Source organism: Macaca nemestrina, chromosome 18, assembly GCF_043159975.1.
Source record: "Macaca nemestrina isolate mMacNem1 chromosome 18, mMacNem.hap1, whole genome shotgun sequence".
NCBI classification, from domain to species: domain Eukaryota; kingdom Metazoa; phylum Chordata; class Mammalia; order Primates; family Cercopithecidae; genus Macaca; species Macaca nemestrina.
The window spans coordinates 69297032-69310299 of NC_092142.1; the positions used below are offsets into that span (position 1 = coordinate 69297032).

At 39.2% G+C, this 13268-nt stretch overlaps 1 long non-coding RNA gene across 1 annotated transcript in view; it reads left to right on the top strand.

Moving 5' to 3' along the window:
- LOC105491344 (uncharacterized) overlaps positions 1 to 13268 on the top strand; it is a 240515-nt gene that overhangs the window by 103633 nt on the left and 123614 nt on the right. The window lies entirely within an intron of this gene.

The following is a 13268-nucleotide window of genomic DNA, read 5'->3' on the forward strand; positions in this document are numbered from 1 at the left end:
TTTGGGAGGCCAAGGTGGGTGGATCATCTGAGGTTGGGAGTTCGAGACCAGCCTGACCAGCATGGAGAAACCCTGTCTCTACTAAAAATACAAAAATTAGCCGGGCATGGTGGCACATGCCTGTAATCCCAGCTATTCGGGAGGCTGAGGCAGGGAATCACTTGAACCTGGGAGGCAGAGGTTGCGGTGAGCCAAGATCACGCCATTGCACTGCAGCCTGGGCAGGCAACAACAGCAAAACTCCATCTGAAAAAAAAACAGGTTGCACCTTTGGGGGTTAATCAGATCATGAAGGCAGAGCCCTTATGAACAGGATTAGTGCCCTTATAAAAGAGGCCCCACAGAGCTGCTGTACCCCTTCTTCCATGTAAGACACACAGAAGGCACCATCTATGAGGAACAGAACCTCACCAGACATTGAATCTGCCAGCCCTTTACTGTGAGGAACACATTTCTATTGCTTATAAACCACCCAGTTTATGGGATTATTGTTACAGCAGCCTGAATGAACTAAGGCAGTCCTAAAAAGTACTATAAAAAAAGATAAGGTAATGTGGTTGTGTGTGTGTGTGTGTGTGTGTGTGTGTGTGTGTTCATATGTGTGTATAGGCAGGTTGTAGCTGCTTTTGCTAGAGTGTTTAGGGAAGGCGTCTTTGAGGAAGTGCCATTTAATTTGTTTTTGTTTTTGTTTGTTTGTTTGTTTGTTTTTCTGAGACAGAGTCTCACTCTCTTGCTCAGGCTGAAGTGCAGTGGCATGACTTTGGCTTACTGCAGCCTCTGCCTTCTGGGTTCAAGCGATTCTCCTGCCTCAACCTCCTGAGTAGCTGGAATTACAGGCATGTACCACCACACCTGGCTAATTTTTGTATTTTTAATAGAGATGGGGGGTGGTTTCCCCATGTGGCCAGGCTGGTCTCGAACTCCTGACCTCAGGTGATCCACCCACCTCGGCCTCCCAGAGTGCTAGGATTACAGGCATGAGCCACTGTGCCCGGCTGGGAAGTGCTATTTAATTTGATGAAAAGTAGCAATTGTGTGAAGATGTGGGGAAGGACATCCAGGCAGAAGGAGCAGCAAGAGCAGTAACCCTGAGTGGGAGGGCAGGGCAGGGCAGGGCAGTGTGTTGGGGAAGTGAAAAAAGGAAGACAAGGTAGACAATACATGGTCCTTTCAATGCATGTTACCATTGTGTGAGTAATTAGTGTCGGTCTTAATCTGTTTGATGAAACTTGCAATAGCTAACACTTCCATAGTGCTTATTATGTGCTAGGCACTGTCCTAGATCCTCTACCAATCTTCACTCATTTGTTATTTATGTCAACTTCCTAATTTCTCGATTTTACAGATGAGGAAATTGAGGCAGAGAAAGATTGACATCTGTGTCCAAGGTTACATAGCTAGTGAGTGGTAGATCCAGGAATCTACAAGACCTTCATGGACCACAGGACCAATTAATTATCCAGGAGAAAATACTTTTGATAGTGAAATGGTTCAAAAGCCAGGGTTTCTTAAGTTATATCACTGGCAAAGATCAGTGCAAAGTACTGCTTTGCCTTTTAGTGGTTACATGTTTATAAAAAGCCAGACATGGCCATTAGATATGCCATCCTAGTTTGAAGCAGAATGGTCGATAATTTCCCATTTAGAAAAACTACTGGCTAAAGGAGTATGTCCAATTGGATGATACCAAAATGGTTTGCTGTAATGCTGTGTATGAAATAAGGAATTGGGAAAAATACATAAAACAAGCATCTTTTGTTTCTGTTGGCTTTGGCTTACATATTCAGCTGCTTTCCCCCATCAGTGTGTATCAAAAATTAAAACAGAGAAAACATTTTTTTTTGAGATGGAGTCTCGCTCTGTCGCCCAGGCTGGAGTACAGTGGCATAATCTTGGCTTACTGCAAGCTCCGCCACCCGGGTTCATGCCATTCTCCATCACACCCGGCTAATCTTTTGTGTGTGTGTGTGTGTGTGTGTGTGTGTGTGCGTGTGTGTATTTTTAGTAGAGACGGAGTTTTGCCATGTTAGTCGGGATGGTCTCAATCTCCTGACCTCGTGATCTGCCTGCCTTGGCCTCCCAAAGTGCTGGGATTACAGACGTGAGCTATTGCGCCTGGCTGAAAAACATTTTTTTAAATTATAAATACTGTTAGGACTCAAATATTGTCCTAATAGGTTTAATTTTTAATGCGCATTTCCTTACTCTGTCCCATTGATGTAATTGGCACACATTCACTCCAGGATACAGGTTAATAACCTCCTAACCTGAGAAAAAAAAGAATAACAAAGAAAACAGCATATGGTTTAGGTGACCATGTAAGTCACTGTCGCTCTTTTTTTAAAAAATAATCTATTCTATTTCTTCCCTTTCTGCTTATACCATTGGTGCTTTCCAAAGCTCTGTTGATCTGTTGATCATGAAAAAGAAAAAATTACTTCAAGGCATTATTTTCAAAAGAATTGTAAATAAATTACCTTAAAAATTAGGTAATTGGTTTATATAATAATAACAAAAAGATAAAGTATTTCTATTTCATGGACTTATATTCAAATTAGAGTTGTTTGTGATTTGAAATACACACGAAGGTATTTTTCTTATTCATATCTTAACAGCAGTGTCAGCAGCTCCTAATGTGCTCCTTAAGTACCTTAGCTGATTGATGTTGTGGAAAGCTATGTAAAGACAATGAGAGTTATAAAAAATGTACAAAATTGGTCAGAAAAGTATGCAAACCTGCATAGCACCTATCATTATGTGTTGTAAATAAAAATGTGAGTATAGGGTGGGCATGGTGGCTTATGCCTGTAATCCCAGCACTTTGGGAGGCTGAGGCAGGTGGATCAGCTGAGGTCAGAAGTTCGAGACCAGCCAGGGCAACATGGTGAAACCCTGTCTCTACCAAAAATGCAAAAATTAGCTGGGTATGTTGGCGCATGCCTGTAATCCCAGCTACTTGGGAGGCTGAGGTAGGAGAATCGCTTGAACCTGGGAGGCAGAGGTTGCAGTGAGCTGAGATCATGCCACTACACTTCAGCCTGGGTGACAGAGCAAGATTCCATCACACACACACACACACACACACACACACACACACCCCAACAAACCTGAGTAGAGCAGCTAACATTTGTGTGTCAGTGGCATGTGGCATGGTTGCATCATATGAAAGCTTGTTGAATAAACAGAAGGATCAATGGATATAGGATGGTTAATTTCGTGTGTCGACTTGGCTAGGCCACGGAACCCAGATATTTGACAAAGCATTATTCTAGTTGTGTCTGTGAAGGTATTTTAAAGCTGAGATTAACATTTAAATCAGCAGCCTCTGAGTAAAGCTAATTATCTCCTGTAGTGTGGGTGGGTCTCATCCAATTAGTTGAAGGCTTTAATAGAGAAAAGACTCAACTCCCCTGAGAAGAGGAAATTCTGCCTCCAGGCTACCTTCAGACTGGAGCTAAAATATCAGCTTCTTTGGGTCTCCAGCTTGTTGGCTTACCCTACAGACTTTAGATTTGTCAGCCTCCACAGTTGCATGTGAAATCCTTAACATCTCTCTCTCTCTTTCTCTCTGTTTCTAGATATATATTTATCAAGACAGAGAGACAGAAAAAGAGAGAACTATATCTTATGTGTATAGACATATAGATATATATATATCAATATAGATAGAGATAGAGATATCTATAGATATAAAATATATTCCTATTGGATCGATTTCTTTGGAAAACCCTGAGAAACACTGAATAATAGCCATTAACTAAGTATGTTATAATGTACGCAATTATCTTAGAGTTGTGAAAGCAGAAAGTGCACTTCTAAAATCTTGTGTTGAGATGAACATCAGCTTCATTATTGCCATTGACATTTCTTACCATTGTGAAGCCGTGGCAAGGGTACAGGTGCAAGGAAGGGTGAAGATTTGCAGCTAATCTCTCAATCTGTACTCTACATAGTATGTATTATTCTGCACTTTTTAAACAATTAAAACAACTTTACTAGTTGGGTGCCATGGCTTATGCCTTTAATCCCAGCACTTTAGGTGGCTGAGGTGGGTGGATCACCTCGGGTCAGGAGTTCAAGACCGACTTGGCCGACATGGTGAAACCCCGTCTCCACTAAAAAGCTACTAAAAAATGCAAAAATTAGCCAGGTGTGGTGGCTTGTGCCTGTAGTCCCAGCTACTGGGGAGGCTGAGGCAGAAGAATTGCTTGAACCTGGGAGACGGAAGTTGCAGTGAGCTGAGATCTTGCCACTGCACTCCAGCCTGGGCAACAGAGCAAGACTCCGTCTCAAAAACAACAACAACAATAAACACTTTACAGTATATCAGGCAAATCAATCAAAAGGAATCTTTGTTTTGAGGATTTCGTTTTCGTCCAGTAAAACCTGATCTGTATGACTATCAGAGTTCCATTGGATGGATAATTAATAAGGATATTAATTAAAGGGTTAGATGAAGAATTCCTTCTCCATGTAAGCCACTATGGTTTCTGATGCTTAATTTGATTCAACGTTTCATGGAGGCAAAACCTTCCTATTGGGAGTTATGTATATTACCTTAATCCTTTGAGCCAGTTGTTTCTTTGGATGTAGACATCTTGACGTTGTTGTTGCAGTTGAGGGGGTATTGATGAGTTTGCCAGCGTTATAGATCTTCATTCAGCCGCAGTGCTCCTAAAACCAGCGCACACTTGTCTTTGAGAGAAGCATCTGTCCCATAAAGATTTTAAGAACTGGAGCAATGACTATCTGTTTTCATTATTTTAAGTGCTGTCCTTTTTGGCAGTCTGGCTCAGAAGATGACCTCGTTGTGTCCTTTTCAGTAGTGTGGTTTTTAAGATTCTTTGCTGGAAAAGCTAACCAAATCTCTTGCAGAAATAGATCAACAAGGGACTCATAAGTGTCCATTGTTTCACGTTTGAGAGTCTTTTGCTGCTCTGAGGATAAAGACTGGCTCATTCCTGAGGATTAAACAACTTCAAGGCAGGCCAAATGATAACCAGCTGGCCCAAAGTAAAGTTTATGTTCTAACTCTTTCTTTTAAATCCTCCGAATATTTTATATTCACAGAAGAATTCACAATGAATTTTCTATTAGAACATGTTAGTATCCTCTAAGTTCTATCATACAGGAAACCAGAGAGGAAGTTCTGGAAGACAAAGGGAAGGAGGCATAACACAGCAGATGTGAGCGCCAAAGCAAATTTTACAGGCCTGATAAACAATGGTGGACCGAATAATGTTTTTGGAAACACTGAAGGGTAGATTGGTGCAAATTCCATGTTTTCATTAGCCTAAAGAAAAATATAGGACTAGGGAAATAAAGTTGCATAGCTTGACTCTCCTATATATTTTTTTCTTTCTTTTGCAGTAATAATTCTGGTTGTGTGTGTGTTTGTTTTTTTTTTTTTTTTTTTTTTTTTTTTTTTTTTTTTTTGAGAGGGGGTCTTGCTCTGTCGCCCAGCCTGGAGTATGGTGGTGCAATCTTGGCTCACTGCAACGTCTGCCTCCCAGGTTCAAGTGATTCTCCTGCCTCAGCCTACCAAGTGGCTGGAATTACAGGCCCCCACCACCACCACACCTGGCAAATTTTTGTATTTTTAGTAGAGATGGGGTTTCACCATGTTGGCCAGGCTAGTCTTGAATTCCTGACCTCAAGTGATCTGCCCGCCTCAGCCTCCCAAAGTGCTGGGATTAGAGGCGTGAGCCACCACACCTGGCCTGCAGTAGTAATTCTTTATTAAAGAAAAATGGTGCTTCATAGAGGGAATCATAACTTGAACTAGGTGGCCTGTGCATCCTCCTTCTGACATGGCGTTTGGCAAAATTTAGTTGAGAATCAACATCGCAACAGTCAAGAGACCACAAATGACTTTCTGTTTCTAGGCAAAGGCAAGGGTTGCTGTTGTTTCTTTGTGGAAGACATGTATCCACTGAGATACAAGGCCAGTTTTCATTATCCTGAGGAATTTTCACTTTGATCTTTAATTTGTTGCCCCATCAGGATTCTGAACCTCATCATGCGGGCTTCGTTTCATTGTGAACATCTTATTGTATCCTCTTGTGCACATGTGAAATCGAGTGGTGCTTTGAGGCAGGAGAATATCCAGAATTGGTGGAGCCTAAAGCTTATGTAGGTTTTAGAGCCCTCTTTAGCAGAATACAAAACAATGAATACAAAATTAAATATAGAAGTAAATCATTAGATTGAAAGAAGCAAAGAAAATTACAAAGCCTAACAGGCAGACAAATACAACAAATATCATATGATTCAGGAAAATAACATTCCATTTTTAGTGATTCACTGCCTGACACACCTCCGTGGTACTATTTCCCTTACAGTTTTTGGTTGCATAGTCTTGACATGATTTTTTAGTATTTCTTTCTATTGAGAGAACAGAAATATCATTCAGTTTTTTTAAGCATGGTCAATCAACATTTTAATTTATTATTGTTATTTAAGAAAGTTTGTTTCAGCATTCTACTTTGTTATTGGAAATGCCATGTAAAGTTTTAAAATTGTTTAGGATTCAAATTTGGGGAAATTACCAAGTTTCTTTTTTTTTTTTTTTTTTTGAGACAGAGTCTCACTCGGTTGCCCAGGCTGGAGTGCAGTGGCGCGATCTCGGCTCACTGCAACCTCCGCCTCCCGGGTTCAAGCGATTCTCCTGCCTCAGCCTCCCGAGCAGCTGGGACTACAGGTGCGTGCCACCACGCCCAGCTATTTTTTTTTTGTATTTTTAGTAGAGACGGGGTTTCACCATGTTAGCCAGGATAGTCTCAATCTCCTGACCTCATGATCCGCCTGCCTCAGCCTCCCAAAGTGCTGGGATTACAGGTGTGAGCCACCACGCACGGCCAAATTTCTTTTTTATATAGGCTTAGAAATTTCAAGGCATTTCAGATTTTCTCAGGCAGTGATTAGTGTTGGTCTTTGAATTGACAACACTCCTCGTTGTCAATGTCCTTGTACGTTGTAAGTTTTATATTATGTTTATTGATGTCAGAACTTCCTGTCAAATCAGGAAGAAATTGAAGCTTTTCTCAGCATGTTTGAGTTCCTCCTCTTTATTAACTTAATGATCACACAATCGAAGAGTGTATTTATTATTACTAGTCAACACTGATCTCCTCCTTGAGTGAATTATTGCTTTTGGCATGATTTGAACATTTTTGATACAATTCTTTTCTTGATGTCAGAGTAGTATCTACTGGTTTCAACTCTCATTTGTATCTATTTTGTTACATATTTCATTATTTTTTAATCTGAACTTTCAGTTCTTTAATAAATTTAAAGCATCTAAAAGAGAAAACTCTTTATATACATCCAAATCAGAAGTCTACAATCTATCTTTTATTTTATTAAAACCTTACAAGACAGCTTTCAAAACTGTACTAAAAATGGCATGTTTAAACATTCCTATTTAAAAAAGACAAAATAAATGTATGGTATGTTTCAAATTGTACACATTATACCATTTCTGACAGGAGAGAACGTCTATTTTGACTATGCATTGATGAGCACTAAATCCTCTGCTTGCAATTATATGTATCTGATGATGGGAAGACTTTTTTACAGACTGGTTTCTGGCTTGACACTTTTCAGACTTTGGCAGATCATGATGTAGCTCCTGACCCTACTCCTTTGTGTCAGGTAGCTGGATGAATGGGCAAAGTGGGAAGGAAGGAGTATTCCCAGGCATTCCTCTGGGAAGGTGAGTAGCATTTTAACAACACTTGGAAGGATGGGAAAACCCATCACTATCCCCCATAATCCCCAAATCAGTGTATTTCCAACTCAACTTCCCCTTTAGCAAACATCAAAAATGCCTGCAGTTGCTGCCATGCCATCTGACACAAAGAAAAAGATGTCAGAGAATTCAGAATGAAAGGGGACAGTGTCTTAACTAATGATGGCTAAAAAATCTTGGTTTGAAAATTTTACAAAAACAGATTTCTAGGACTGCTGTAGGGCTTTAGAAAGGGCTGTGTAATTGAGGGGCCCGGAAGCTTAAACTTCATTAGCTTCCCTGTCAAGATGCCTCAGTTGTAAAGATAAAACACACTTTCGTATGTTTTATTGAGGTCTTCTTTTGGTCACTGATATAAGTTTTTTTCTGGGCATAAACTCATATGTCACCTAAGTTGATTTTTGGATCTAAATTTGTTTTGGCATACTTTACTTGTTATCTCCTCTTTCTGGTTTTTCTTTTTGCAGTTCCTTTTATCCATGTTTATCTTGAAGGCACATCTCTTTGGGCATCTGTATACCTCATAAAGGTACCTCGCGTACCTTCTTGTGCAGTTTTCACTTGAGCATGAAGCCAGGTGTTTTCCATGCCCTTTATGGTTGCACGTGAAAATGGATTGTTTGTTTGTATGCTTTGATTGAGTTTCAGATGCTCCCTAAAAGGACTTCTTTCAACGTTGTATACATATACACAATGTATACATATATCACATACATATTGCTTTTGCTGATTTTCATGTTTGCTTTAAAGATACTTCTTCAAGTTTAATTTTGTGTTGAATTTTTGATTCTAGCTATTAACAATTTACAGAAATATACCTCAAAAAATCAAAGTCCATGCATGACAAATCCATAGCTAACATCATATTCAGTGGAGAAAAGTTGAAAGCTTTTTCTGTTAAGATCAGGATATCCATTCTTACCACTTCCATTCAATATAGTACCAGAGGTCCTAGCCAAAGCAATTAGGCAAAAGAAGGAAATAAAAAGCATCCAAATTGGAAAGGAAGAAGTTAATTGTCCTGTTCGCAGATGACACAATCTTATATACAGAAACCCTACAGTATCCACCAAACAATTGTCAGAACTGATAATGGAACTCGGTAAAGTTGCAGGATACAAAATCAACATATAAAAATCAGTAGTATTTCTATACATTAACACTGAACTATCTGAAAAGCAAATAAGGGAACAATTCCATTTACAAAAGCTACAAAAAATTAAATACTTAAAAATAAATTTAACCAAGGAGATGAAAAATCTCTGCAATAAAAATATAGAACACAGATGAAAGAAATAGAGGAAGACACAAATAAATGGAAATATATTCCATGTTCATGAATTGGAAGAGTTAATATTGTTAAAATGTCCATACTACCCAAAGTAATCTACAGATTTAACACAATTCCTATCAAAATACCAATGACATTCTTCACAGAAATAGAAAAACAATCCTAAAATCAATATGGAACCACAAAAGACCTCAAATGGCCAAAGCTTTTTTTTTTTTTTTTTTTTTTGAGATGGAGACTCGCTCTGTTGCCCAGGCTGGAGTGCAGTGGCGTGATCTTGGCTCACTGCAACCTCCGCCTCCTGGGTTCAAGTGATTCTCCTTCCTCAGCCTCCTGAGTAGCTGGGATTACAGGCATGTGCCACCATGCCCAGCTAATTGCTGTATTTTTAGTAGAGACGGAGTTTCACCAGGTTGGCCAGGCTGGTCTTGAACTCCTGACCTCAAGTGATCTACCTGCCTCGGCCTCCCAAAGTGCTGGGATTACAGGTGTGAGCCACCGCGCCCAGCCCCTAATTTTAAATATTCTACAAAGTTATAGTAACTAAAGTAGTAATGGTACTGGCATAAAAACAGACACGTAGACCAATGAAACAGAATAGAGAACACAGGAGTAAATCCATGTTTGCACCAATTGATTTTTGACAAAGGAGCCAAGAACAAACAATGGGCAAGGGACAGTCTCTTCAATAAGCAGTGCTGGGAAAACTGCATATCTACAGGCAGAAAAATGAAAATAGACCCTTTCTCTCATACCATGTACAAAAATCAACAAAAATGGATTAAATACTTAAATGTAAGACTCAAAACTATAAAACTACTAGAAGAAAAGTCTGGGCAACGACTTTTTGAATATGATCCCCAAAGCACAGGCACCAGAAGCAAAAATAGAGAAGTGGGATTACATCAAACTAAAAAGCTTCTGCCTAACAGAGAAAATAATATTCAAAATATATAAGGAACTCAAACAACTGAATAGCAGGAAAATGAGTAACTCAATTAAAAATGGGCAAAGTACTTGAATAGACATTTCTCAAAAGATGATATCCAAATGGCCAACAGGTGTCTAAAAACTGTTCAATATAACAACTAATCATCAGGAAAATACAAATTAAAACAACAATGGGATATCATCTCACATCTGTTATGGCTATTATCAAAAAGACAGAAAATAGATGTTGGCGAAGATGTGGAGAAAAGGGAACCTTTGCACACTGTTGGTGGGAATGTAGATTAGTACAGCCATTATAGAAAACAATACGGAGGTTCCTACAAAAATTAAAGATAAAACTATCATGTGATCCAGCAATCCCACCATTGGCTATGCATATCCAAATGAAATAAAATCAGTATGTTGAAGAGATATCTGCACTTCCATGTTTACTGTGGCATTATTCACAATAGCTAAGATATGGAATCAACCTGAGTGTCCATCAGTGGGTGAATGGATAAAGATGATGTGGTATATATACAATGGAATACTATTCAGCCATAAGAAAGAAGGAACTCTTGTCATTTGCAACAACATGGTTAAACCTGGAGGACATTATGTTATACAAAATAAGCAAAGCACAGAAAGAGAAAAATGCATTATCTCACTCATATGTGCAATCTAAAAAAGTTGGTCTCATACAAGTAGAGAGTGGTGGTTACCAGGGGCTGAGGTGGTTGGGTGAGGAACTGGGGAGATGTTGGTCAAATCATACGAAATTTTAGTTAGAAGAAATAGGTTTAAGAGATCTATTGCACAACATGGTGGCTATAGTTATTAATAACAATGCATTGAATTCTTGGAAAATGCTAAGCGTGTGGATGTTAAGTGTTCTCACCACAAAAACGCTAGCTATGTGAGGTCATGCATATGTTAACTAGATTTAGCCATTCCACAAGGTAGGTATACTTGAAAACATCACGTTGTACATGATAAAATATACAACTGTGTCTGTCAATGAAAGAAGAATAGCAAAAGCTCCCAAAATTTACATGTAGAAATGGCTTTTATCCATTGGGTATGAAGATTCGGCAATTGGGATAATGGACCCTAATTAAAGATTTGTCACTTGTGCATATGCAGAAAGTCCATCCCTTTGCACCATGTGCTTGCACAGGTGTGCATAAGGAACCTTCCTGGAACAATACCAGGGAGGGGGAAGAGGGCCTTTCGTTCAGTTATCAGAGTACAGTGAGGGAGACAGATGATAGTGTCAGATGCATTAGAACCAGAGTGACTCCATCTTGAAGGAGGGCTGGGAAAAATGAGGCTGGGACTAGCGAGGCTGCCTTCCCAGGTCAGGTATTTCTACCCTCTAGGGGTTTACTGTTGAGGGAACAGATTGATAACATTTACTAAACAGACCCAGACTCAGGAATGTCCTGATATCCTGATACCTTGAGAAGAAGAGCATTTCTAATTTTGCTTTAAAGATAATAATATTGATTCTTGCAAAATACAGTAATTAAGAAAATTAATCCTTTATCACAAACCCTTGTGGTAGAGCACATTTCCGCATGATGTAAACAAGCATTGTACCTAGGGTGGGCACGTTCCTGCTCTTACTTTTGGGAATGACCTACTCAGTCTATGGAGTAGCCATTGGTTATCCTTGACTTTCTTAATAAACTTGCTTTCACTTTACTCTGTGGACTCACCCTGAATTCTTTCTTGTGCGAGATCCAAGAACTCTCTCTTGGGGTCTGGATCAGGACCCCTTTCTGGTAACAATAGTATCCAGTGAGCGAAAGTCACAAACTCCAAAGACCCCTTGGCCACCTTTTTCTTGGCCCTTTTGCCTGTAATTTTGTAAGATGAATTCACCAGCATTAACACTAAGCTAGATGGTGGCTGGGTGTTATCATTTCCAAAGCATTTCCCCAAATGCTTTGGCCATTTGGGGTCTTTTGTGGTTTGGGGTCTTTTGTGGTAAGATGAATTCACCAGCGTTAACACTAAGCTAGATGGTGGTTGCGTGTTACCGTTTCCTAGTGAAGGAATTTTTTCCAATGTTGTGAAGTTATTCTTTATAGAGCTGGTTTGTTTATGTTTATTTGTCCAGGAAAATTATGTCTGAAGATCTTTTAACAGGTAATTCATAACTAAGGGAAGCAATATCTGATCATTGTGATTTTTTTCAAGGTTACCCTGTTAATTAAAAAATGAAAATTCTCTTATTTTCTAGGAAATTCAATGCAGTTCAGACGTGAGAAGCCAAGTGAACACACAGTGTCTATTTTCCCACTGTATTACTCTAATCTTTTTCTTTAGGTCAAGGTTAAGCGGGTCTGGAAAAACAGACATCTGTGTTTGCAATGCAATAAAGTGTAATGAGTGTGGCGACTTTTTCTAATTTACCTCAGCTGGATATGCAAATGAAACGATTAAACTTATAACCCATAACTCTATGGGGAACTGATGGGTGACCAAAGTGCAGAGTATTTACTGTAGCTAATGGGAAAGTTGTTTGATGATAGGAATGTAATATGTTCTATTTGCAAATGTACTAAAGAGCCAGTTAGCAGAGTAAATGAGGATTTGGTTATTTAGGAATAACCTTCAAATTGGCAAAATTAGTCCCAACAGCGCAATTTAAATTAAAAAAAATCAATCATTTATTTTATGGTGTTTGAATTTACTAACTACAGCTTGTTATGTGTATTTAGAGATCAGTTTCATAAGTGGGAAGTTAGTAATCTCAACATGGAGATAAGGCATTTAGGCGGGATACTGGTTCTCTATTTAATGTAGTATTTTTCTACAAGGAACTCAGAGTACTTCATCATGATCAATTAGCTAATCGCATAACACACTTGTTAGGAAGGCAAGGGTCAGGGTTATAATAATAACCTTGTAAATATTAAAATTACAGAGGCAGACATTTGCTCAAATCCTATTGCTGAAGACATTCAGAGTAAAACTCAGGCATTTGGTCTCAGCCAATATTTAGACAAAACAATGATTTGCTCCTGCAACCAGTTTTACGTTTTCCATTCTCTAAGCTGCACATCTACACATTGTCTAGCTTTCAGGGTCACCATCTCCCTTTGTACCCAAATGACCTGCCCTCAAGTATTCTGCAGCCACAGAGAGGAATGAGTGCATTTGCAAAAGTGTGAAAGAGGTAAATACATCATGTCAAGGAAGCAATCCCTCTTCTGACTCACCCTAAAAGGGAAGTGTACATCAGTCAAAAAAACGCAAACCCTTGGGATGTGAAGGGGCATTAGAGGCGAT